Raw genomic sequence first — 24,300 nt, 5'->3', positions numbered from 1 at the left:
GATCAGTAAAGCCTTTGGCCCTTTACTTCATGTCTGTGAGTGGTCATTGATCGTGCTACAGTATGGTATCCAGTAAAAAGTAGAAATGTTTGACTGTGAGATAGATGGCCAAGAGTTCTCAACCAAATGTACTATACTTTGTCTGAACCAATGACAACTTGACTGAAAAAATGCCAGAGGTTTCAATTGCCTTCGGACTCATTGTTCTAATACTGCTTCCACAGCACTAACAGACACATCTATGTAAGAGAGAGCAAGGTGTTGGGCTTTCGATGTACAAGCATTGTGGCATTTGCAAGTGCAGTCTTCACGTCATTGAAGCACACATGGCATAATCTCCCAAAGTCTTTTGGACACGGACTTATCGGATCCTTTTAGTAGTTCAGTAAGGGGTAATAGAGATGCTGTGGCATTCAGCAGGAATTGGTGATAAAAATTCATCACGTCTAAACAAAGTTGCAACTGGCCAAATGTAGCAAGTGTAGGAAATTCTCGAATCTCTCACATTTTCGATTCATCTGGCAAAATACCATGTTGCATAACTCTATGTCCCTCCAATGTCGTCTGCTGCCTGACGAGCCTTCAACCTGGCTCCTGCCCTTTCCAAGCCTTGCTCAAGTGTTTCCCTCACCTAGTGACCCCATCGTATCATCATACAGACGTTAAACATACAGTAACCCAGCATATAGAGTCTCGAGGTCCTTTGGTGGTAGCACTGGCTTGTAGATTATCCCCGGACCATCTTAACATCGTGAAGTCAGAATTGGGTGTAGTCCACAGATCTGCAGCTGCACTGCTGCCTGCATCTGGTTCCAAAAAAATCTCCTGGGAATTCTATCGAGCCTGACTGATACAACATTCCCAATTTACAAGACTGTTCAGCAAACCTTCTTGGCAAAGGTGTATTTGCGAAAATAGGTCTAGTCTGTGCTTACTATCAGATTCAAGTTGAACCTTCTGATGTCACAAAGACAGCAGTAATTACCCCTTTCGGCACATTTGAGTTTCTGTGAATGCCATTCGGTCTGCAGAATGCAGCTCTGACATTACAACAGTTTATGGACCACGTACTCCCCGGCCTCGATTTTGTGTTTGTTTACATGAATGAATTCTGGTTACAAGCGTGGATGAAGAGGAGCACAAGCACTACTTTATCACAGAGGCTTGATGAGTTCGGCATTGTGATCAATCCCAGTGAATGCATTTTTGGCGCTGCTGATCTTGTATGTCCTGGAATATTTCATTTGAACACAAGACTGTTGAACTTACACTTTAACATGACCCCTTTTGTCTTTCAGCTGAAATGATTTTCAAAGGGAGAATAAATCTTTGCTTTCCTCACTTTCATTTACAGGTGCAACCTGTGTAATGTTTTAAAAACAGAAAATAATGCAGCAAGTACAGATGTTATGCAAAATGGCTGGCGCACACTATTCAGGGCCAATGTGTTCATTCATTCTTAACTTGTTTAATTCTCAGAGCAAACCTTTTAATGTCGCCCTTTCCCTTGACTCTGTATTTAAATGGGCCTGCACTAGCCTGTTTACTCAGAGTGCAAACTTATTAAGCTACTGATGTCAGATTAAAGGAAGAAAGGGTAGAAATCAAGGACACTGAACTGCACATAAAAGGGAACCGCTAGCAACCAATCTGTTCTACTTCCAACCATTTGCACTTTATGAATAAGGGTCAATGTGGTATTGGAACCCAAACGCTAATGTTCTTATGTGCTTAAGCTACTTTACAGGCTGAACAAGTGATGGCAATCTACAGGCAACTAGCCTAAGCAATGAAACACAGAAAGGTGCAGTTTAGCAAATGGTAATGCAGCCACAGTTCCATTGTGAATTATTAACAGTTATTGAAATGAGTCAATAGTGTAAATAAATCAATATTTTTAACTCCAGTAATTTTCAGTGTTAGAAGTAAATTTCAGTTCATTTGTTTTTTTTTTAATTAGTGAAATAGCAATATGTTACAATTCTCTTTAACTTTTAAATTAAAACCATTTGATCTGGTTGGTGTGTGCATTTGTCCAATCCATTTGGGTTTCAATAAAAAAAGATTAAATGTATCTAGCCAGCTAATGTCCTTTAAATCTCCACAATTTACCAAATTAAACTAATTTAAAGTGCTTCCAAATGCAACATCTGGAGGCTAACGTTAGTCCCTGCCTTTCTTGGGCAAAAGGAACTGCTCTCCTTTCCATTGATCTCTGAATAGTCATGCCTGTCAGAAGCCCTATCAGCCATTATCATTCTAATTTTACTGCCTTTCTCAGTTCCTAATCTAATTTGCAATGATGCTCAAGCATTTTGCGAGCCTATAGCACTTTCTTCAGAATTTCAACAAGAGCATTAAACCCCCCAATTTACATTAATGAAGTGCACATTTAATTAGGGGAGAGGGTAAATGGAGGTTCTTTAAAAAACAGTCGTGTGATATGATAGGCACTTGAAAAACTAAGAAGATGCATCTGATTAAAGACTTCCATTCAAACACCAAGGCTTCATCTCATTTCACTGCTTTCTCTATTTCATGAGTACAAAATAAACTCAAATTTACTGAAGGCCTCAAAAGCCATTGAAAGAGGCCAGCACAATTACCTTTTATCGGAGAGTTTGTGGGGGTTCTGTTTACTGCTTGGAACAGAATTTATTGGCGCTGTAATTTAGCAAGAAACCAGTTGAAATTCAATCACTAAACGGAAAATAACTTGGGATGTACATTACCTCATGAATAGCTGAATACATTGGGAGATGAAATACTTTGGTTGATCAATGGTAAGAATTCAGACAAGAAAGAGAAACAAGAAAGCCAAAACCTTTTGCAGTTTCCTTCAGAAACCATAAACCAATCTTTACAAATGATGACTGTTGGAAAAATGTCAAAACATGGAGTTGGCACTAAATCCAGCTGCCAACTTGTGTTACAGTATCCCAAGTTCTGTCAGATTGTGCTTCTGTAGCACAGCATGATATATTCCCTTGATTAAGTTGACATGTGGGTAAGTTGATGTTATTGCTACAAACACCAGAAAGTTCAGTGTAAGACTATCTTTTTGTGTCAAGGTAGTTGAAAGTCAAATATATGGACATAGTTTACAGTACAGAAATGAGACATTCTGCCCACCTCTTGCACATTTCTTCTGGCCCTGTCAGTAAAACATTCTATTCCTGGGTTCATGTTGTTTCATAGACTCATAAGATTGTATAATATGGAAGTGTGCCTTTTGCCTCTACTCCTTGCTGCTGACCAAGGTTCCAATCCCATTTTTCTGCATTTGGCCAATACCTTTTTATTCCATTCTGATCCATGTACCAGCCCAAAGGTTTTTTTTTTTAAGTGCTGTGTATGCCCCTGCCTCCATAACCTCATTTGGCAGCTCATTCCATATACCTAACATCCTCCCTGTAAAAAATCTGCCCCTCAGATTCCCTTTATTTTGTATCTGAAGTTAATCTCATGTCCTCTAGTTTTAAACTCCTGTAACCCTCGGGGTGGTGGGGGGGGGGGGGGGGTGGGGGTAGCATATGCTCTATGCCCCTTCTGCATTAATTGTAGCACTACCACATCTATTCTATAGTGTTGTGACCAGAACTGCACACCATATTCCAAATGAGGCCTAACCAATGCTGTATCAAAGTTTACAAGATGTTTCCTCAATAGCCCTATCACAAGCATTGCTAACTTTTGACCTCCTACTCTCACACCATACCAAAGGCTGACAGAAGGTCACCAATAAACCTGTGTCCTTTTTATGCATCGTGTTTCACATAAAACAACAGCTCCAAGAATTAAATTATTATATTATATTGATGTGTATCACTGGAGAAAGAGACAACCATGAGTGTTACTTGGATAGATCAAAGCTTGTTTAAATGCACCTTGGAAAAGGGTTATATGTGGATGCAGAGTATTTATTCCTTTTTCATTTTCATATTTAAATCTGTTTCAGCAATTTTTAATAATTAAGATGTTTTCTGAATTTGAGAGCACTCTAAGGCAGGAAAATTGGATTGTCAAGTTCTGTGCAAATCATACATTTAAAAAAAAAATTGTTTAAAAGTTTTTATCCATATGTAATCATAGCCAAATATAAAATACAATAATCAAAAGTTAATATTGTATCCTCTATACATGATTATTAAAAATTGCTGAAACAGATTTAAATATGAAAATGAAAAAGGAATAAATACACTGCATCAATATATAACCCTTTTGCAAGGTGCATTCAAACAAGCTTTGATCTATGCAAGTAACACTCCAACCTCTTCTCCCTTAATAAATCCCTAAGAAAAAGACAATGAGAAAAAATGTGAAAGAAAAGAAAAGAGAAAAGTAAGAAAAACAAGAAAATAAACCTGGTTGCCAGAAGACCACACAGCTCTTACCATTTACTTACCATCCTTTAATTCTTTCAAGGAGGTCAATGAGTTTTTGGAAGTTTGGGGAAGCCATCTATAAATTAATTCCCACAACTTGTAAATACGGGTGCCAAATTTTCAAAAATACATCATATTTGTTTCTCAAATTATAAGTAATCTTCTCGAGAGGAACGCAGAAATGCTCCAGACCTCAATGAGAGTTTGATTTCAATGTTACTGCTATACAATTTCTTCCTACTGCCAATGCGATCTTTACAAATTATTTTTTTTGGTATATGGATAATTTCAATTTTGGTCTTATCCCTACATATTACCAAATAAAAATAACATTGAGTTTTGTGGGAATTTAATTCCTGTAACCTGAATCTAGAAAAATTGCAAAATTTATCCAAAAGGGGCAGGACCAAGTAGAATATAAAAAAGTACCATCTCCAAAATTTTGATCTGATAATTCTGATTTCAATCTATTTAATTTCTTTCTGTGGTGCGAAATATAATTGATGTAAAAAATTATATTGAACTAATCTGCATCTTACATTTATAGCATAGTTCTCAACCTTTTACTTTCCAGTTCCATACCACTTTAAGTATTCCCTTTGCTTAGTAAGGGATTGCTTAAGGTGGCATGTGGGTGGAAAGAAAAAGTTTGAAAACCACTGCTTTAATCATACCTAATCGACTCGTTATGTGCACGGTTTCAGAACTCCAAAGTAAATGGACCAATGACAATGTTTCTCAAGAAAACTATTTCAGTAACAATTGGGCCTAGAGCAGTGATTCTCAACCTTCCCTTCCCACTCACAGAGCTCCGATGGCATAGGGATTTCTTAAAATGGTATGTGAGTGGAAAGAAAAAGGCTGAGAACGACTGATTTATAGTGTTTGCCATACTTTCTTGACATAACTCTGACTAATTTTGTTCAGCAATATTTATATTTAAATCCATCTCCCATTATTGTTTGGACCCATGTATCCCCCCTTTGGGAGTTCCCTTCTGCAATAAAGTGTATATAGCTAAAGTAATTTTCTTTATATGTGTATTGCGAATCAACATTAAATCATACATTGTTGAGATAAAAATAATTGTGGGTTCTTTGGTCTAAACAGCATGGCACCATAAAAAAACTGGGCTTTTAATGAAGCAAAGGCATGATGAGAGTGAAATTACTCTTCCACAATAAAGTTAATTGGGTGATAGTGAATTGCAGTCTTCTTTAACATACCTCAATTTTGACATAAGGGGAAGGTAAGCCATTGATCCATCAAGGCTCACCTTGCATCACTTGTACACTGCATCATGAATAATTTTCCAGACTTCTGTAGCAACCACAAAAAATGTTACAAAGGCAGATTTTCTTCCACAACAGAAAGGTACTAAGATCTGAGAAAACACTGGATTCTGGTTAGAATAGACATTTCGTATAAAATTGAGCATCTTCATTGGAATTCTAGGATACAGTCCCCAAACACTTAAGTGGTTTATTTGAGATTCTTTCTCTCAGGCAGTGGAGACATTGACCCATATCAAATAGATCGTCTGCATTTAAGTGAAGAGAAATTTCACAGAGCATGTTTATTATTCTGTTCCTGGTGTACAATCATATAATTTGAAGCTCCTTACATTTGCTATCTTGGTAAATAGTGTATGGTTATTTTCATGCATAATCTGCTCACAGTTCTAAGTTCTTCCTGTACAATTATTGTCTATGATTTTGATACTCACAGTTCTTCATTATTAACTATGAGATTTGATGATTGTCCTTAAGCATTAAATGTTCAAATTAAAACAAGCAGCTCTCTTATTAATTGTTGGAATTATGACTTTTAAACTGACTCATTTTTATGAGAACTGTCAAAACAACAACGAATCAACACCCAACAGCTATTTGCAATTTCTTATCATAAGTTTTCTTAAAATGTCAATGTAATAAATGTGTTTTCTTCTGCAATTCTGCAGTTCAATGAGGTCCTTAACACCATTTCATACCTTAAAAAAGTAGTCAAAACCCAGCAAAATTCCTAATTGTGTAGTAGGTAATAAAAACCCCATTTCTTGAAGAGTGAACCACCATCTAATTCCCCCCTGAGTCTAATCTATTTTAGTATCTGATATAACACATGATTCCCTCACTCATAGTGAGACTTTTTTTTGAATATTTTATTTTTGATTTTCAAAGACTTGTACAAATCCAAACAAGCAACACAATCTCTTTCAACAATAGTATATACATACAGAGTCTATTTTGCCCCTACCCCTCTCCCCTCCCTCCCATACCCTAATACAACAAAGAAAAGATTATATAAATGAAACAAATACAAAGAACCAAATATTGCTAAAGTCACGAACCCTTAAGGGAACTTAAGAAAAACCCAAAGAAACCTAAAATTTAAAAAAAAGGTAAGGAACCCACTTCAATGATCTCAATCATTTCATCACTGGCACAGATTGTGGCATTTCCTTTATCAGAAGGAGTATAATTATATCTGTGCACCAATGTGCTAAAGATAGGTTTGCCACACTCTAACAAACGTGCCATATTTCCTCCTTAAATTGGAAGTGATTTTCTCCAGGGGAATACCACTCTGCACTTTCGTATTCCATCGTGTAATATTTAGTTGGGATTTGGACTTTCACGAGACCGCTATACACTTCCTGACTACCGACAAGGCAACCTTCACAAACTGAATTTGTAATCTGCACAGTTTAAAGCTCACATCCAAAATGTTTCCCAGAAGGTACAATTCCGGACACAGTGAGACTCTTAATGCATTTTCTCTTTCTATTATATATTAATCTGTCCAGCACTTATTAAATCACAGAGAGTGAATACTCCACTGTACGTTTATAGAGAGACATTAATTCAGAGGGGTTGCCAATAATTGGGGTGATCCGGTTAAATGCATTGATGTTTATCCATGTTAAAGTCACGGAAGAGTTCGGAAGGATGGTATCTAATACTCCTGTTACCCCCATGCAAACAGCCTCCAATCATTAATCTTTTAGAAAAAAAACCAGTCCATTTGTCTGGCAGGAGGAGAGGTAGAGAGGACAAAGATTTATTCAGGGGATCACAGTGAGAATCACAATCTGGAAAACTAGTGAAGAAGTCCCCCAGAACAATAATAGTGGAATTAACCAAAAAAGAAAGAAAGATATAAATTCATTTATTTGCTCTTTTCCGACCCTTGCTTTTATTCCCTGCCTATAGTAGCCACCCAGGGAAAAATACAATGCCTATCCCGGTCACAATATTGAGAAAAATTGAAACATGGAAGAAAGACCACCAGATGCTTTATTGTCCTATGGGTTTCCAGATAATTACCCATGAATAAAGCTTCTCCGCATGGTTTCATTGCACTGAATGAACTTGGATATTGCTGCACAACACTGCGTTTTATAATTCCTGCCTCGCTATCCTGCACTTTCACTGAGTGCCAGCTACTTTATCAGTGAGGACCAGTATAAGCCTGCCAGCTGAAATGCGGCACTGTAAAGTTAACTATGTGTGACAGATGTCCATGAAATTGTTTAACATACACTGGACAAAGCTGTCCCATGTCAGTCAATGGCTTCCTGCTGGGATCTAATCCCAGACCACCTTCCCCCAACACAAACCCAGCAAAATTACTAATGATATGTTCCAATTGCGTTGATATAAGGGAGCATGGCTTGAAGAATTTCAGGCTTAATCTGAAACCTCAGATTAGTGTCTGAGAGAATGATAACGGTACTGGAGCATTAAATAGTCAACTGAAAGGCTGCTCTTAACTTTTGTGTAGAAGAGGCTTTATTGGGATTGTAAAACTGTTGACTCTAAAAGTCTGCATAATGAAGCTTGCTGGCTACAATTAATTCCTGGAGTGTAATGTGGGTGGCCAGATAAACATTTCGCTTATGTTTCATTCCCACCCCTTTGACTACGACCCTGGTCAGGCAACTTTTATACCCATGACAGCTTCATGAAGCACAAAACATGGAGGGATACATGGCATGAAATTGGCAACAATGCCTAGCAAAAGGGGGAACAATTCTCAGGCAGGATGTGATCACAATATGCCTGATTTGATCTGGAAACAGATGCAGGCACCAGGTATTGTCTAAGTGACTGAAAAGACATGACCCTCAGAGTACTGGAGACAAGAAGGCACTTCGAAAGCATTGGGGGGAGGGGAGAAGGGGCGAAACCAATGAATAAATCAGGGCATAAAAAAAAGAGGAATATGCTAAAGAGGACTTCACAGAAAAGGCAGCTCAAAGCAAAGCCCCACTGCTGCTACAGCTGAACACAGTTCAGACAAAAGCCTGTCAACAGATGGAAGCTTGGCTAAAAGAAACCAAGTGTTCTGCAGTTAAGAATCGCTATTTGTTTAGCCTGCTCCAGCAGGTGTTCTTAGAGGCACAATCCAGCAGGTTAAGTGGTTTTGTGGGATGTTTGATAAAGGTCAGCTTGTGTTTCAGTTACTTGTTTTTAATTGTAATGGCTTGAAGTATACATTTATATTAAAGCCACTCAATCCAATTTCATTTTTGTATCGCAGGACTGCTTCAAGAAACAGATTTTTAATGTATGTTTTTGCTTCCCATGCATTTTTGTCTATTTACCACACATGCTTTAGTTATCAGACCACAGTTATGTATGTGCATGTCTATTTCTATGCAGATATCTTGAAGCTTTTGTGATCTCAAAGGTTCCCAAAAAGGGCCTCATCGCACTGATTCACCACTTAAAGATATTGAATGGTATGAAGTTCTGCTGAAATACACAAGGATTATATTGGCCTGAGAAATATAGTGTTTGTATGTTTTCAGGTGAATGCCTTTCCACCAGAAATTGTAATGGCATTGAAAATTAATCTATCCAAGTGCAGAGTCTCATTACTCCAGTTGTTAATACTTAAGAGGTGTATAAAGGGATACGACCCACATTCTTTTTCCAAAACTTGTATCGACAATGTATATCCAGAGGAAGATCTAGGCAGGCCTTGGTTTAACATCTAATCTTAAAGAAGACTGACAATTTAGGCAGACTGGTGGTGAGAATATGCTTCTAAATCTGATGTAGAAGCATGTTCTCACCACCAGTCTGCTTAAATTGCTGTGCTCATTGTCTGATCTTGAATCTACACCTGATGCAGTCGAAGAGGTGATATCAAAGACTGATGCTTGAGACAGATGAATGATAGAATTAGGATGATTAAGAAAGCCTCTCCTCGGCTGAGATGTGAAATCCAATAACATATCAGCCACTATGACATACACTGGATCAGTTGATGAAATATAGCCACTGTGTCTCCTCTCAAATGTATAATTCTGCTACAGACCTGGAAGTCTCAAATGACACAAGAGCAGAATGCTGATAGGTTTCCATTTGCTCAGCAGAAACAAATGTTGGAGGAGCTCAATTAGTTAAGCAGCATCTTTGGAGGCAAAGAAGGTGTTGATGTTATAGATCAAGAACCTGCATCCAGATTGAGCGTGTAGAGGGGAAATAGCTAATATAAATGAATGAGGCGGGGGTTGGCAACGATAGATGGAAAATGATAAGTAGATGGAGCCATGTGGGAGAGGGGAGGAGGGGAAAAGGAGGCTGTGGCTGGTAGGTCATCATTAGAGTCCGATAAAGGAAGGAAAGGTTGAATGGATAAAGATGGGGAAGGGGAGAATGGAGGTAGAGATAGAGACTGAGAGGTGAAATGTGGGAGCAAGATGGAACCAGTAAGGGAAAGGGTGGGGAACAGGAAAACCAGGTGTTGTTTATGTATGATAAACAGATGGAGAAGTAGGGAGGAGAGGAATAAAATTGGATGATGGGAGAATGAAGAACTACTAGGAGAGAGATAGGAAGACAGGGAATGTATGTTTCATGAAGCTGGACAATTCACTTGAGGTTGATTACGCAGTCTTAATATGAATAGCTGTTCTTTGATGCTCCACATTCCACATCCGCAGTCTCTGTGTTTCAATTTGCTTAGAATGTGACTACAAATTGACCTGTCAGTGGTGATGGTGGATGGGTCGTGGGGGTTAGGGGAGGTGTTGATGGTGGGTGGGATGAGGGGTAGGTGGTGGTGGATGGTTGGGGGAAGGGGAGGTGGTGATGGTGGATAAGTGCTGGAGGGGAAAGTGACGGTGGATGGGTGGGGGTGGCGGGAGGTGGTGATGGGAGAGGGAGAGGGAGATGGAGATGGTAATGGTAAGACTAGCATGCTGTGGATGGAACACTAACCCTTAAAGGAGCAAGCAAGCTTCAAAGGTGATAAATCTCTATTAGGGAGAATTGGTTCCATTTCCGCACAGTTGCATATCATTGCGGCGATTTAATTTGAAATCTGTAAGAAAATAGCAAGACGCACACAAAGTAAATGTTACTCTTTCAATTTCTTGGACTTATTTCTATTGTAGCGCACACAAATCTTCGCAAAAAGTGTACAATATACTTCCTCACAAATTATATTTCTATGTACATGTTCTGTTAAAGATATGGAAATCTGCAAAAAACTTGCAGAGTCATGCACGTTAGAGTTAAATAAATGTTATTGTTAATTAAAAATTCCCATTGCTTCAGTGAATCGCTGAGGGACACCAGCACATTGTGTTTACTGGTAGGACACAGAGCAAACATTGCCAAACAGATAGTATGGACATCACAGCAACGAAGACAAGACAAATCTCCCAGTGCAATAGCTCAGGGAAGAATACATCAATCAATTTCTGTCCTTGTTCTCCTGCTGTCAGATTCTTCCAAAAACGGCAGGTGTTGTTGCTTCTCATCGGTGTCTTCTGCTCCACAACCCCGCACTTGAAGAGGAAGCAGTGACAGGAAGAGGGCCGTGCAAATTGCATCTGCTTCATTAGAACAGAGGATATTATGGAACAAATTGGATGGCAGCACGTGAATATAAATAAGGTTGGTGGGCCTATCAAAAACATATCCCATACATAACACCAGAAACAATTTTTTTTAAAAAGATTTGCTTCCTGAAAATAAAATTGAGGATTATAACGGACAACTTCAAGGTGAACATGAAGATAATTTCAGATTTGCTGTATCATATAGGAAGTAGGAGAAAAATTAAATTAACTTTTATTGAATTTAGGAAGTTTTATCGCATAATGATGCTGATCCCTTGTGTTAGTTCGACTGACCCAAAAATGTTTTTCCGCTGATTTTCATTTGTACTCACCATCTGATGTCTCTTGTCAGTGTCCAACAATAGGCGGCCAGCATTGATGGATACCAGTTGCATTAATACTGCTTTTCCAAGGTTGCAATGTCCTGGTGGAATTCTTTAACATGTTCACCACAAACTGCACTAAGAACAGCAGGGAAGAAGTCCAAGTGCGAATGCAAAAGATAAATTTACAATGATGTTGCACTTTATGATTTTGTATGCTTGAATTATGCTGTCAATCAGCTGGATGAAGTTTGGTGCTCTGTATTTGCCAAGAACATTCTCAACATGCCTTCCATGCATGCCCAGGCCTAAGATATTTGCATAGCACTTGCACTGAGTGCATGCCCAGGCATGCTTGGACTGAACAAAACAGCTTAAAATATGACAGGAAATCACAAAAATAGATTATATCTGAAAAACGGTACATGATAGGAAAAGTTTAAGGCAGGGGTGGGCAACCTACGGCCCGCAGGCCGGATCTGGCCCATGATCTGAATTTATCTGGCCCGCAACCCAATGTGTTTACCTGATCTCCCTCGGCCGCTCCAACGTACACCATTCACTGCACTAAACTGCCAGCCTTTGTCATTGGTGGCTCTGGGGACTGTGCACATGGATTAAGCATCCCTCATCAAAGGAAATACTTTGTGGCTATATAAATGTCGCCCATTCCTTTGGGATCGTGAACTGGGCAGCAAAATGACTATGTTTTCACAGAATGCTCACTGAAGTCTCTCCACATCGCTATGACCAGGAATCAATCATCAACCACATTACTTTTTGCCCCTGGAAAAATAACTCACCCTTGTGCTCTGGGAAACATGCTTCGTTCCCAAGATGGGCCTGATACAAACTGAGCATCAGTGGCCAGCTGTCCCACTCTTGGTCCATGGCCACTCACCCACTAGTGAATGTGGAACTGGGCGATCAACGGGGCAAACCTTTCAGAGCGATCCCGAAACACCCCTTCCCCTCCCCTCCCCTGAGCCACCAGCACCCACCCTGCTCCCTGAACCGCTCTCTGTCCCTGCTCCCCTGATCTGCTCACTCTTCCCACTCCCAAGAGCCACTCTCTCTCCCCACTTCCGGAGCTGCTCTCTCTCCCCACTCTCTGAGCCATCCTCCTCTCCATGCTCCCCTGAGCCTCCCGCTCTCTCCGCTCCTCTGAGTCTCCATGCTCGCAGAGTATCCCATGTCTCCCGGCTCTCCCGACTCCCGAGCTGCCCCCTCTCCCCACTCCCATGAGTGCCCCCTGAGCTGCTCAAAAAGGTGCAAAGCCAGATGTCCGTGTGTGGGAACCTGCAAGCAAAACTCATTCAGCAGAAAGCAAATTTTGTTCACTCGGAAATGGGGTTTACCTCATATTAAACACACCTTAGAGTGCAGAGAAATTAAAATAAAAGTGGGAGATCTGGATTAAAGGCATAAGTTGAGAGGAATACACATTAGCTTCTGGTGAGAAAGATTCAAGATGTTGTATTCGACACATTTATTTATGTCCACAGTTTTGCAACAAAAATAATGGTTACTGATTATTTTTTAAACTCCTGATTTGAAGAATTATTTAAAAATAACCAAGTTTAAATGACATTTTGCAGCAATCCAAACACCTGTTTGAAATATTTATATCCAGCAAGGGATGATTTTATCACTCCTGCCAAGTAGTTTGTTCGACCGGTGGTGAGATTGATAGCACAACTCCTTGAGATGATGTCTTGTTTTTGGCATCAACAATGACGTCAGAAAAGCTTTCAAACAACAAACAAAATCATGTTTCCCACTGATTGAGCTGCTGCCTGTTTTGGGGTTAGTTATTTTGTTTTCATTGTGACTAATTTTTCTCCTTTTTGGACTTTTATGTTTTTTATTGTGCCATTTAATGAATGATTTTTGGTGCATTTCCATATTTGAAGATGCTCCCTGACCTGAACTGAATCACCGTCATTATTTGGAAGGAATATGGTTAATTTTGTAGCTTGAACATTTTTCCATGAATTGCTTTTTGATAAATTATTGTCAGTTATGTTCATACATTGTAGATTACATACTTCAAGCAGAGACAATCGAAAACTTAAATTACATAATGTCTGTGTTTCAGTATTTATTTCATTTATGGTAGCATCAGTGTGGCCCACTGTTTGACCACACATGGTAAAAGGTTGCCCAACCCTGCTTTAAGGTGATTTTCATGATCAACAACCCAAAATTCATAAATACACCCAAAAATGTTCAGGAAGCAAAATCTTTGTTGTCCAGTGTAAACACGGGTCCTCAATGTGATTAATGATCATGTCTCACTAACATGATTGAGTTTTGATTGATTAAGATGATTGATAGAAGCAAGGTGTTAGATGTTTTCTATTTGAACTTTGATCAGACATTTGACAAGGTTCCACATAGTAGGCTGGTCCAGAACATTAAAGGACATTGAATCCAGATCATGTGCCTAACTGGATGCAAAATTGGCATGGTGATAGAAGGCAGAGAAATAGTGGGAGAAGGTTGCTTTTCTGATTGAAAGTCTGTAGTCAATGGAGTACATTTGTGATGTATATTGATGACATGGATGTGAATGAAGGAAGAATGCTTAGAAAGATTGTGGGTGCCTTGGAAATTGGTGGTGTGGATAGCAAGGAAGGTTGTCTAAGGTTACAGGATAGAGCTTAGCAGGAGAGTTGGGAGGAATGCAGAATTTAATCCCAACAATGGCCAGACAATGCAATTCGAGAAATCAGATTGGGGATAGGACATATATACCAAATAATAGGGCACTAAGGAATGAACCCCTTTGGGGTTCGTTCATAATTCCCTGATCAAGTTGAACAGAACCTAAAGTTAGAATGTTACATTGCGACTTTATAAGACATTAGTTATGCTGTCCTTAAATTACTGCATGCAATTCTAGTCACCGCACTATAGCAAGGATGTGGTTGCATTGGTGAGATTACAATGTGTATTCACCAGGATATTATCTGGCTTGGAGGATTTTAGTTCTGGGGTGAAATTGGATAGGCTTGCCATGTTTTCCTAGGATTCAAGGAGGCTGGTAATGTGACAGAAGTGTGTGAAATCATAAGGGGCATAAATAGGATAGACAGAAACTTTTTTTCCATGGCAGGTTATCACAAACAAGAGGTATTGTTTTAAGATGAGATGAAAGAGATATATAGGAAACTTTGGGAAGGTAAGGAAAAGGATTTTACACAGAGAGAGATTTATATTCAGAACGGTGACAGAGGAGATGGTAGAGTCAGGTATAATCACTTTATTTAAGAGACATTGAGATAGGCCCTTGAACAGGCATGGTAGGGAGGGGCACTATCCTAATATGAGCTGTTGGGATGGCAAAAAGGTTGTCTTGGATATAGGCCTGTTTCTGTGCTCTATGACCACCTTCTAATCCACTGAGGCCATGGGATTGTGGTGGTCAAGACTTGGGCCGTTTGGAGTGTCAGAGGGAGATTTAACAGGTTGGGAATGTAGAGGGGAGTGGCCTTGGTGAACCTTGGAATTAGAGGGAAGGTCTGTGGATGGAAGTGAGAGAGTACCACACTAGGATAGTTGAAACAAAAAGATTAAGTAAGTGTCTTTTGGTGGTTTGGCACTGGCTTACTGCAGGAGGCAACCTCTGTACCTGCTGAAGAGCATGGGGACAAGACAGCATCTGGCCGGCTGTCAATCAGCCGACTTGAATGGACCAAGCCCCACCCGACCGGGTATCAATCACCTTCCAGGATACAAGTCTGAGCCGGCCCTTCGAAGTCACTCTCAGAGTTTTCAGCACCACAATCTCACAGCTGGATCTGGAGAAGTTTACGTCAAATAAAGCCTGTGGTACAGTCTTTTGGTTGTGTGTGTTTGCTTCTGACTGACAGCGCACCACGTCTTGCCTTTGCGGGGTCTCTGCCTGGTAGTACATGAAGACATCGCTGTTGTGGAAGTCCACATCAATATTCACTTCACAAGATAACATGGTTTTGTTTCCTCTGTAACACTACCAAATAATTTGAGATGCAGCTGATGTTGAACTTGCATTAAATTCGGCTCATGGATTCTTCCTGAATGAGACAGATCCACCAATAAGCAGGAGGCATGCATGTGCTGGAATCTGAAGCTAAGCACAGCCTGCTGGAGGAACTCAGTGGGAGCATCATGAGTGGGAGAAGCAATATAGTCAACATTTCCATTCCGTGGGAGCACCATGAGTAGGAGAAGCAATATAGTCAACATTTACGTTCCGCTCCAAATCGTCGATCATTCTTTTTCTCCCACTCATGCTGCTCAACACTCTTGAGTTCCTCCAACAGATTGTGTTTATCCACCATTAAGCAGTTGGTTTAGATCATACTCTGTGATAATGACATTTTTATGGTATCACACTGAAATAAACAGTGTGATGTCATCTAATTTCTGGGCATAATATCTACTTAGATAACTCAGAACCATATTCTGTCTGTCTTAGCCTCTCTGAATCATGATATGGAAATTATCTGTTGAAAAGGGCAATAAATCCAAGTTGTTTGTATTGGAGAGTGACAATCCCTACAAAACTAATGTACTGAATACAGAGACACAAGAAACTAAATGCTAGAATCTTGCAAAAAAAACACACACACAAGGGGTTGAAGGGACCCAATGGATCAGGCAGCATCCATGGGAGAAAAATTACATGTTTAGTTTCAGGTTAGAACCATTCTTCGAGACAAAGACAGGAAAAGGAGATAGCATGCATAAAAAATAGGAGGAAAGGGCTGGGGAGGTGCCAAGTGGTAATAGGATTCTGGACAGATGAATGTGGAAGAGGTGAATTTAATGCATTTTGTTTTCTAAGACGACAGTGCAACACATAACTTCAGAACAATTGGCACTCCATTTCTTTCCACTGTTCGATTCTGGCTATATTTGATACAGCAGTTAAGCTCAACTTCAAGTTTATGTTTTTTTCATCTAGTTGCTCATAGACATATACAACCTGACAAAACAGTATATCTCTGGAGCATAGTGCAGACACCCAGTACACTAATTACATTTATACGGAGCGATCAAAAATATAATGGAAAATAATTTATAGGCTTCTAGAATTGTTCAACAGTCTCATCACGCACGGGAAGAAACTGTTTCCCAGCTTTTAAGTCCTGGTTTTTATGCTCCTGCACCTCTTCCTTCACTAAGGTAGTGTCTCAAAGATATGGCGAGCTGGATGATAAGGGACATCGATGATTCTTTGAGCCTTCTTTAAGCACCACTCCCTGTAGATGTCATTGATAGAGGGAAGGAAGACCCTATTGAACTTTTCAGCTTCAATCACCCTCCATACTGACCTCCAATCTGATTCCTATCATGCAGCCAGCCAGGATACTATCTTTTACGTTCTTGTAGAATGTTGTTAAGATAGTGGCTGGTAGCCTTCCTAAACCTCCTTAGGAAGTGTAGGCACTGCTGCTCCTTCTTGACTAATGAGTAGGTGTTGTGAAATTAAAACATGAAAATCTGTAAACACCATGCTGGAGAAACTTAGCAGGTCAAACAAATGTCCTTTATATAGCAAAGGTAAAAATACAAAGTTCCAGGATAGGTCGTCCTTTTAAGTGGACGCCAAAGAATGTTGTACTTCCCACTTTCTCTATGACAGAGCCATTAATATGAAGAGGAGAGTTGTCCTTCATCCTCCTGATGTCCACAACCATCTTTTTTGAGACTCAGGTTGTTGCTCTTGCACCACTATACACACCTTTTCAACCACCTCTCTGCAAGCCGATTCATCATTGTTGATGATGAGACCAACTACCATTGTGTCATCAGCAAACTTGATCATTCTAATTAAGCTGAACCCGGCAGTACAGTCATTATTTAGCAGCGTGAACAGTCGTGGGCTGAGCACACAGCCCTGAAGTGCGCCAGTGCTCAGTGCAGTGGGGCTTGAGGTTTTGCTGCCAACCAGGACAGACTGTTGTCATTCAATCAAGAAATCGAGGATCCAATTGCAGAGAGGGTACTGAAACCCAGTGGGGACATTTTATCCACCAGCCTCTGGTATAGGATTGTGTTGAACGCCAAGCTGAAGTCAATGTACCACAGCATGGCATATGAGGAATCATTCTCTATGTGGGTCAGGATGGAGTGGAGGATCAGAGCTATTGTTTCATCTGTGGATCAGTTTGGCCCAATGGAATGGGCCCATTGTCGCTCAAAGCACTTCACGATCATGCAGGTCAGTTCCACTGGATGGTAGTCATTTAGTTCAGCTACTGTTACTCTCTCAGGGACTATGACGATGATGGCTGCCTTGGATCCTGCAGGGACAATGAATATACAAGCTAGTGACCAGCTACATAGGCAAGTGAGTAGAGGATGTCACAGTGACCAAACACTACACAGCCAGGGCTAGAAGTGCATTTGGACCCAGTCAGCTAGTGCACACAGTCCATCAGCACCTGACTACGTATGTTATCTGGTCCTGCTGTTTTGTGTGGGTTCACCCTAGATAGGATCCATCTCACTTGAGCTGCGGCTATGTAGGTCCTCAGTGGAGGATATGGGGCTTTCTTGGTGATGGGTTGTTTTCTGCATTGAACCATGCATAGAAGGTGCTGAGCCAGTTAGGAAGGGAGGCGTCATTACTCTAATCCATAAGATGGATGGTTATTGTTTTAATACCTTGCCACATGCACCTCAGGTCACTAGTGTCACATAATTGTCTGTGGATCTTCTCTGTGTACCCCCACTTTGGCTTCCTGATTACTTGGGAAACTTTGGCCCTTGTTATTCATAGTGCCATCTTATCACCTGATCTGAAAGCAGGATCCTGAAGTCGGAGTTTGACACCTTTGTGTCTAGCCATGGTTTCTGGTTTGCCCTGGCTGTGTAGTGTTTGGTCACTGTGACATCCTCTACTCACTTGCCTAAGTAGCTTGTCAATAGCTTGTATATTCATTGATGTTGATGTGGTCATTGTTGGTGGCTGTCTCCCTGAATCTCCTCCAGTACATGGTTCCAAAGCAATCCTGCAGCTCTGATCTCTCTGCAAGCTGGTTTGACTTGTCTCACCAGTGATCTTTATGCAGGGATCAGCAGAATGGAAATGCAGTCTGAGTTTCCAATGTGGGAGCAGGGGACTGCCTTTTACACTCCAGGGATGTTTGTGTACACCCTATCTAAGATGTCCTCTCTTTTAGATGGAAAGAAGTCATGCTGTTGGAATTTTGGCAGGACTTTCTTCTGGTTAGCATGGTTAAAGTCACCAGAAATGATCATACAAATAACTGGGTGCATTGCTTGGCCTCCACAGATGGCCTCCTAAAGCTCTTTCATTGTTTCCTTCTCATTCACTGAAGGTAGAACATAAACTGCTTTGAGCAGAGTGGCTGTGAATTCCCTGAGTAGGTAGAAAGACTGTAGAGAGCTCTATCTCTAGTGAGCTGTGGGCCTTTACTACTGAGACATTAGTACATCAGTATTTATTTATGTAGATGCATAGGCCCTCACCTTGGGTCTTGCCAGAAGCAGCTGCATTTCTGACTGCCCAAAAGGAAAAAAAAAGGATTAAATGATTAGATGAATAAAATTAACTGTAAAATCATTATTCATTTAACTGTTTTACACCTGAGTCTTTCCCTTATCCATTTTACCTCGTATTCTGTTCCTGGTACCTTCAGTTTCTAGTTTGTGCTTAGTTGAAAAATCTAAGGGCTCTGCATTGCTTTTAGTGAGATGAAAATCAGACATATTCTTCTCTCGGTGTGATCTGCCTAAATAAAACCAGAAACATTGGAAATACACAAAAAATCTGTAAGCATTTGAAGAGGGAAAACAAAGTTAATATTTCTGTTCAATAGTTTTCGATTCGCCATCTCTCTCTGAAGCAGCATCAACTCACTCTATCTCTAATTGACCTAGTCCACAGTTCCATTTCACTTTTAACTTTACTGACATTCTGGCATTTTGAGAATAATTTTTTTTTTCATTTCAGCTGTAAAAGGTCTTGGATATTTCTGTTTGGCTCCATTCTCCTTTCCCTTCACCTTCTTCTGGCCCATCCCTCTATACAATCTCACCCGTTGCCACATGCACTTCATTCATTCTTCTTTTTGCCTCTTCAACCCTGAACAATCTGGATAAAATATCCTCTGCTCTGTAGACGTCACTAAATACAAATATGTGTAAAGCAACAATGCACAGGCCAATCAAACCTAATCCTCCAGCATTTCTATGTTTTGATGACAATCACAGCATCTGCAGACTTCTATGGTTCACAAATATTATGATGCAGATGGTCTTACCAAAATTGTGAATGAATGTGAATTTATGTGAATGAAAATTGACATCCACTGATGAATGCTAAACAAAGGAAACTGCAGATACTGAAAACTGAAACAAAAGCAGAAAAGTTTGCAGAATTCAGTTAGTTATGAACCCTTTTAAAACTTCTATAAATGCACCTTAGAAAGTATCCTATCTGAATGGATCCCAGCTTGAAACAAGAATTGTCATGCCCAAGACCACAAGATACTACAGAGAGTGGTAAGTGCAGCTCAGACTGTCACAAAGACCATCTCCCTTCCAACAACTCCATCAATATCTCTTATCTCAGGTGAGCTGCAAAAATATTAAAGGATGTCTCTTCTCCCCCCTTCTGTTGCCAGAGGATACATGTGCTTGAGAAGAAACCTTTAGATTCAAGGATAGTCTCTTTCCTCCTATTATCAGACTTTTGTACAATGTTTTCATACCTTTATACCCTACACTATTCAACCACTATAACAATACTCATCTCTCTATTATCCTATTTATTTGTCTGAGTATTTGTTATTATTACACTACCTGATACATGGGTTGGATTGCCTGGATAGCATACAAAACAAAGCTTCTTGCTGTATTTTGGTGGGCATGAAAAATAAAAAAAAGTTAACTCATTTGTTTATTTGCCAAGCGAAAATGATCTCCGGACAGGTAATACCTGTTCAAGGAAAGAAATTAAGTTGTCAGAATGATTGATGTTCCATCCACCATCCTTAAAAAAATATGGCGACAATTTTTAAAGTCAGAATGGAGTGTGATCAGAATCACACTCCATTCTGACTTAAAACGATGTCATGTTTCTTTTAACATCACTGGGTCCAAATCCTGGAATTCGGTCCAACAGAACTGTAGGAGCATCTTCACAAGAACTGCAGTGGTTCAAGATGGCAGTTGCTCAATGGCAATTAGAAGACCCAATAAATGCTGGTGTTGCCAGTCATTCACTCATCTCATAACTGCACTTAAAAATACAAAAAAATGTATTCATTGTCTCCAAAAAATATTCCAGTTATGAACAATCGGTATATCATACAAAGTATACTCTTAAATAAAATAGTTGCAAGAAATTTTAAGGAGAGCTGCTTTAACTTCAAGAATATTGCTTTTCAGCTTTTGGCTTAAATGACAATATGCTCTGTTAGTTAAGCTTTAGAAATGATAAATAGTTTGATTTAAGTGTAAACTCACTATTGGTAGTTTTGATGAAAGCTTGCAAGAGTGCTTTGGAAGCACACCTAATTAATGGAATAAAGGAAATGGTATGAGACGAATAATAATAGCTGCCATGTATATTGAGTTCGCCAGACTTGCAATACAATCATTGCGCTGACAAATTTCATTTCTGTCTGGCAAAATTCACTGATTTTAGTTGATTCGTTTAAATATATAAACATAGAACATTGCACAAGATTACTTCTTTGCTTATAATATCTCAAAGTTGGCAATGGACTGACATTGCCAAGAGTACAATCAAGGAGTTCAAACAATCTCATAGAACATAGTTTGAAAGGGTTTCATTAAATTATTCGAATCCCAAGATTGTGTTAGTTCCAGAGCTCACCCAATCGCAGAACTACTGGCTGATCCCTCCAGTTAACATGAATAGCAAGGCCATAATTTAGAGAATGTCTTATTTATTTCATTCTCCTTTTTTAATAGAACAGGAATTACAGGTAATGATTATTATTTTTAGGAGGTATACTGTTCTGCAACCTTATTGAACTGTATGTTGGTGGTGTTAGTTGCTTCCTCAGTCATCAAGCCTAAAGCATACAATTTTCCCAGATGGCTTTCCATCCAAGTACTTTGTCGACTTCACTCGGTGGACTTGACTCATGGATAACACAAGAACACTGATTCATTGCTTCCCTTGGAGCAGATTAGAATGCAGTGATAATTGATTATCTACATGATGTAAGAGAACGCTTGTACTGAATGAGATGTGGTCATGAGAAAATATCTTCATTGCTAAAGTTGTTGGGAGTATAGATGTGTAATTGCTTCATTCAAATTGTATCTGAATTATAGATGTTTAATTATATAAATACACAGTCATTTGCATTTTATAGCACATGTCATTGTTCTAGCTAAGTCAAGTCTATTTTTTAACAAACACTGTGAACTAACATATTTTGAGCCGTCTTTCAATCACTATATTCTCAGACTTAGAAGGAAAGAGTTTAGTCTCACAAATTGATGGTCTGTTGAGCACAAGTGTGCAATGTACTTTTAGAGGACAAAAGTGCTGAGGAGTTGTCACAGTGCCCAAAAAAACCCTAGACATTTAACTAATGTCAACTCCTCCACCTCCCCCCCACCCCCTAAGTATTTGATTACAGGTAATTTTAAACAAATGACAGAGAGCAGCAGAGATCTTTAACATCAAATGATTGATTTTAGATCATTTTGCCCCATGCAATAAAGTTGGGACGGTGATGTGGAAAAAAATCAGTTGAACAGAACTAGAACTTTCCAGGTACACGGTATAAATGATAATGCCTCAAGGGCCATTGCACCAATGCTGATATGTGTGGAATCAACATTAGATGTTATTAATGCCACAGTTCATTTTACTGCACTTCAGCACAGTCAACCAAATACATGAGGATTAGTAGAGGAAGGGGTGAATATTCTGCAACTCAACTGTGTAGAATTAAAAAGGCATTTTGTCAAGGATTGAAGAGTCCCTACTCCAGCAGTTGCCTCGCTGAAGTACTGGTGGGAAGAAAGTACAACATACATTTGAATGGCTGGAGACACATGAGAGACCAGAGATGCTGAAATCTGGAGCAAGAACAATCTGCTGGAGGAACGAGACTGATGAAAGGTTCTGACCCACTTTTATTCTCCCATTGCTGCTCTTTTTCCTGCTAGGCTCCTCCAAGAAGATTGATTTTTTAAAAAATTTCATTCGTATAACTCTTGCCATGAGCCTACGATGTCTAAACGTGGTTTACAACGATTGAAATACAGTTAAGTTTTGCTGTTATGGAATGTTAGGTAATCAATCTGCTTAGCAAGTTCTTATGAACTGTGGTGGTGCAACAGAGAAGGGAAGGAAAATCTGGCAGAATTGCACCCTTGATCCTACACTTAATCAAAAACTCAAGCTGAAAAGGATGACTGAAATGGATCTGGTTGTGATGCTCCTCTGGTACAGAAAGTCTGTTAACATTGGGAAAAAACGTTGGAAGGTTAATAGCATCCATGAAACCAATATGTCTTCCTCTGTCCTGATAGGCAATAGACAGAAAGTCACTTCAGGGTGAAAGAATGGGCAATGCCACTCTCAAACTGATGGGAGATTAGAGGTTAGGGATATTCAAGATCAGGAGTTAGGAAACCAGAGCAAGGGAGAATGAGACTGGTGGTGTTGTTAGTAATGAGGAACCAGAATGGCAATGGAGGCCTGGCAGAGCTTTATGATGCATTTATTGCCACTTATGGAGGTGAGTACCTGTGTTATTACAGTGTGTGGAATTCTGACTACAGCCATTAATCTTCCACCCTCTCACACCAGCTCTCTTTAACACCTTCTTGAGTGAAAACTGGCCCTCAATTCAAATAGGAGTGGGGAACAGTAAGATCACAAAGTTCAGGGAGAGGCATTGTCACAAAGCAACAGTGAGAGAGAGGCTGCTTTCCCCAACATGTGACACACCTGGTTCATAGATACGACCAGAGTGGGCCATTTACTTCCCCCAACCTGTCTCACCAATGAATTAGGTCACTTAGGCATTAACCTGTATCTCAATGCCTATCTACCACAGTTTCATAATCCTTTATATTTTTGTCTAAGGAAAAGGGATGATCCTGTAAAGTCCCTTATTGACCCTATTTGCTTAAACACCCTCTACATGATTCACCAAGTGGTTTTTAAACACAAAGGAGGAAATGATATCCATTGTATTTTCACTCATGATCATCTGGTGTAAATCTGAGGTCTATATCTTACTGCTACCTGTGCAGATCTCCGAACCTTATCAATAATGATGGTCGTTGTTTACTACCCAGACTGATTTGACTAATAAATTATTCTGATATCTTAACCCCCTCCAGCCAATATAATTCAATGTATCAGACATGCTCATTTGCACTTTCATAGCATTTAAGGATTACCAAGCTCTCTGAAAAATCATTATCTTTGGTCACAGGTCACGTTAAATTGGTACAAAACAATGCAAGTGGTTGGAAAATGGGAGCTGTGACATGAAGACTGCATTTATTTTGAAACATGCAGAGTGATCATAACACAGAACGGCTCTTTAATATTTTTGGTATTGATAAGAAAGGATTTTTTTTAAAAGCTCACACTCACACAATGGAAAATTCTGCCTCCCTTCCATCCCCCACCCTGCTCCATTTCTAGGGATCCTGATTAATCAGCCCTTTACATACCAAGCACTAAGGTTGTCACTGACACTAAATGTAAAATCTT

The 24,300-nt window shown here is 39.7% G+C and overlaps 2 long non-coding RNA genes across 5 annotated transcripts in view; one reads left to right on the top strand and one right to left on the bottom strand.

Annotated features, from left to right (window-relative positions):
- Positions 1 to 19,084, bottom strand: part of LOC138756296 (uncharacterized) — a 41,786-nt gene extending 22,702 nt beyond the window's left edge. Inside the window, exon 1 of one of the 2 annotated variants that reach the window (XR_011352962.1) lies at positions 19,050 to 19,084. This is a non-coding gene — a long non-coding RNA (uncharacterized lncRNA). Of the gene's footprint in view, positions 1 to 10,615; positions 11,229 to 19,049 lie in introns of those variants that run through there. The other variant, XR_011352961.1, reaches the window with a different exon arrangement.
- Positions 17,402 to 24,300, top strand: part of LOC138756294 (uncharacterized) — a 43,997-nt gene continuing 37,098 nt past the window's right edge. For all 3 annotated transcript variants that reach the window (XR_011352960.1, XR_011352958.1, XR_011352959.1), the window contains exon 1: positions 17,402 to 17,775. This is a non-coding gene — a long non-coding RNA (uncharacterized lncRNA). The remainder of the gene's footprint in view (positions 17,776 to 24,300) is intronic.

Source organism: Narcine bancroftii, chromosome 3 (genome assembly GCF_036971445.1).
Source record: "Narcine bancroftii isolate sNarBan1 chromosome 3, sNarBan1.hap1, whole genome shotgun sequence".
In the NCBI taxonomy this organism is placed as follows: Eukaryota; Metazoa; Chordata; class Chondrichthyes; order Torpediniformes; family Narcinidae; genus Narcine; species Narcine bancroftii.
The sequence above is the reverse complement of the archived record's forward strand: the minus strand, read 5'-3'. Positions and strand labels throughout refer to the sequence as shown.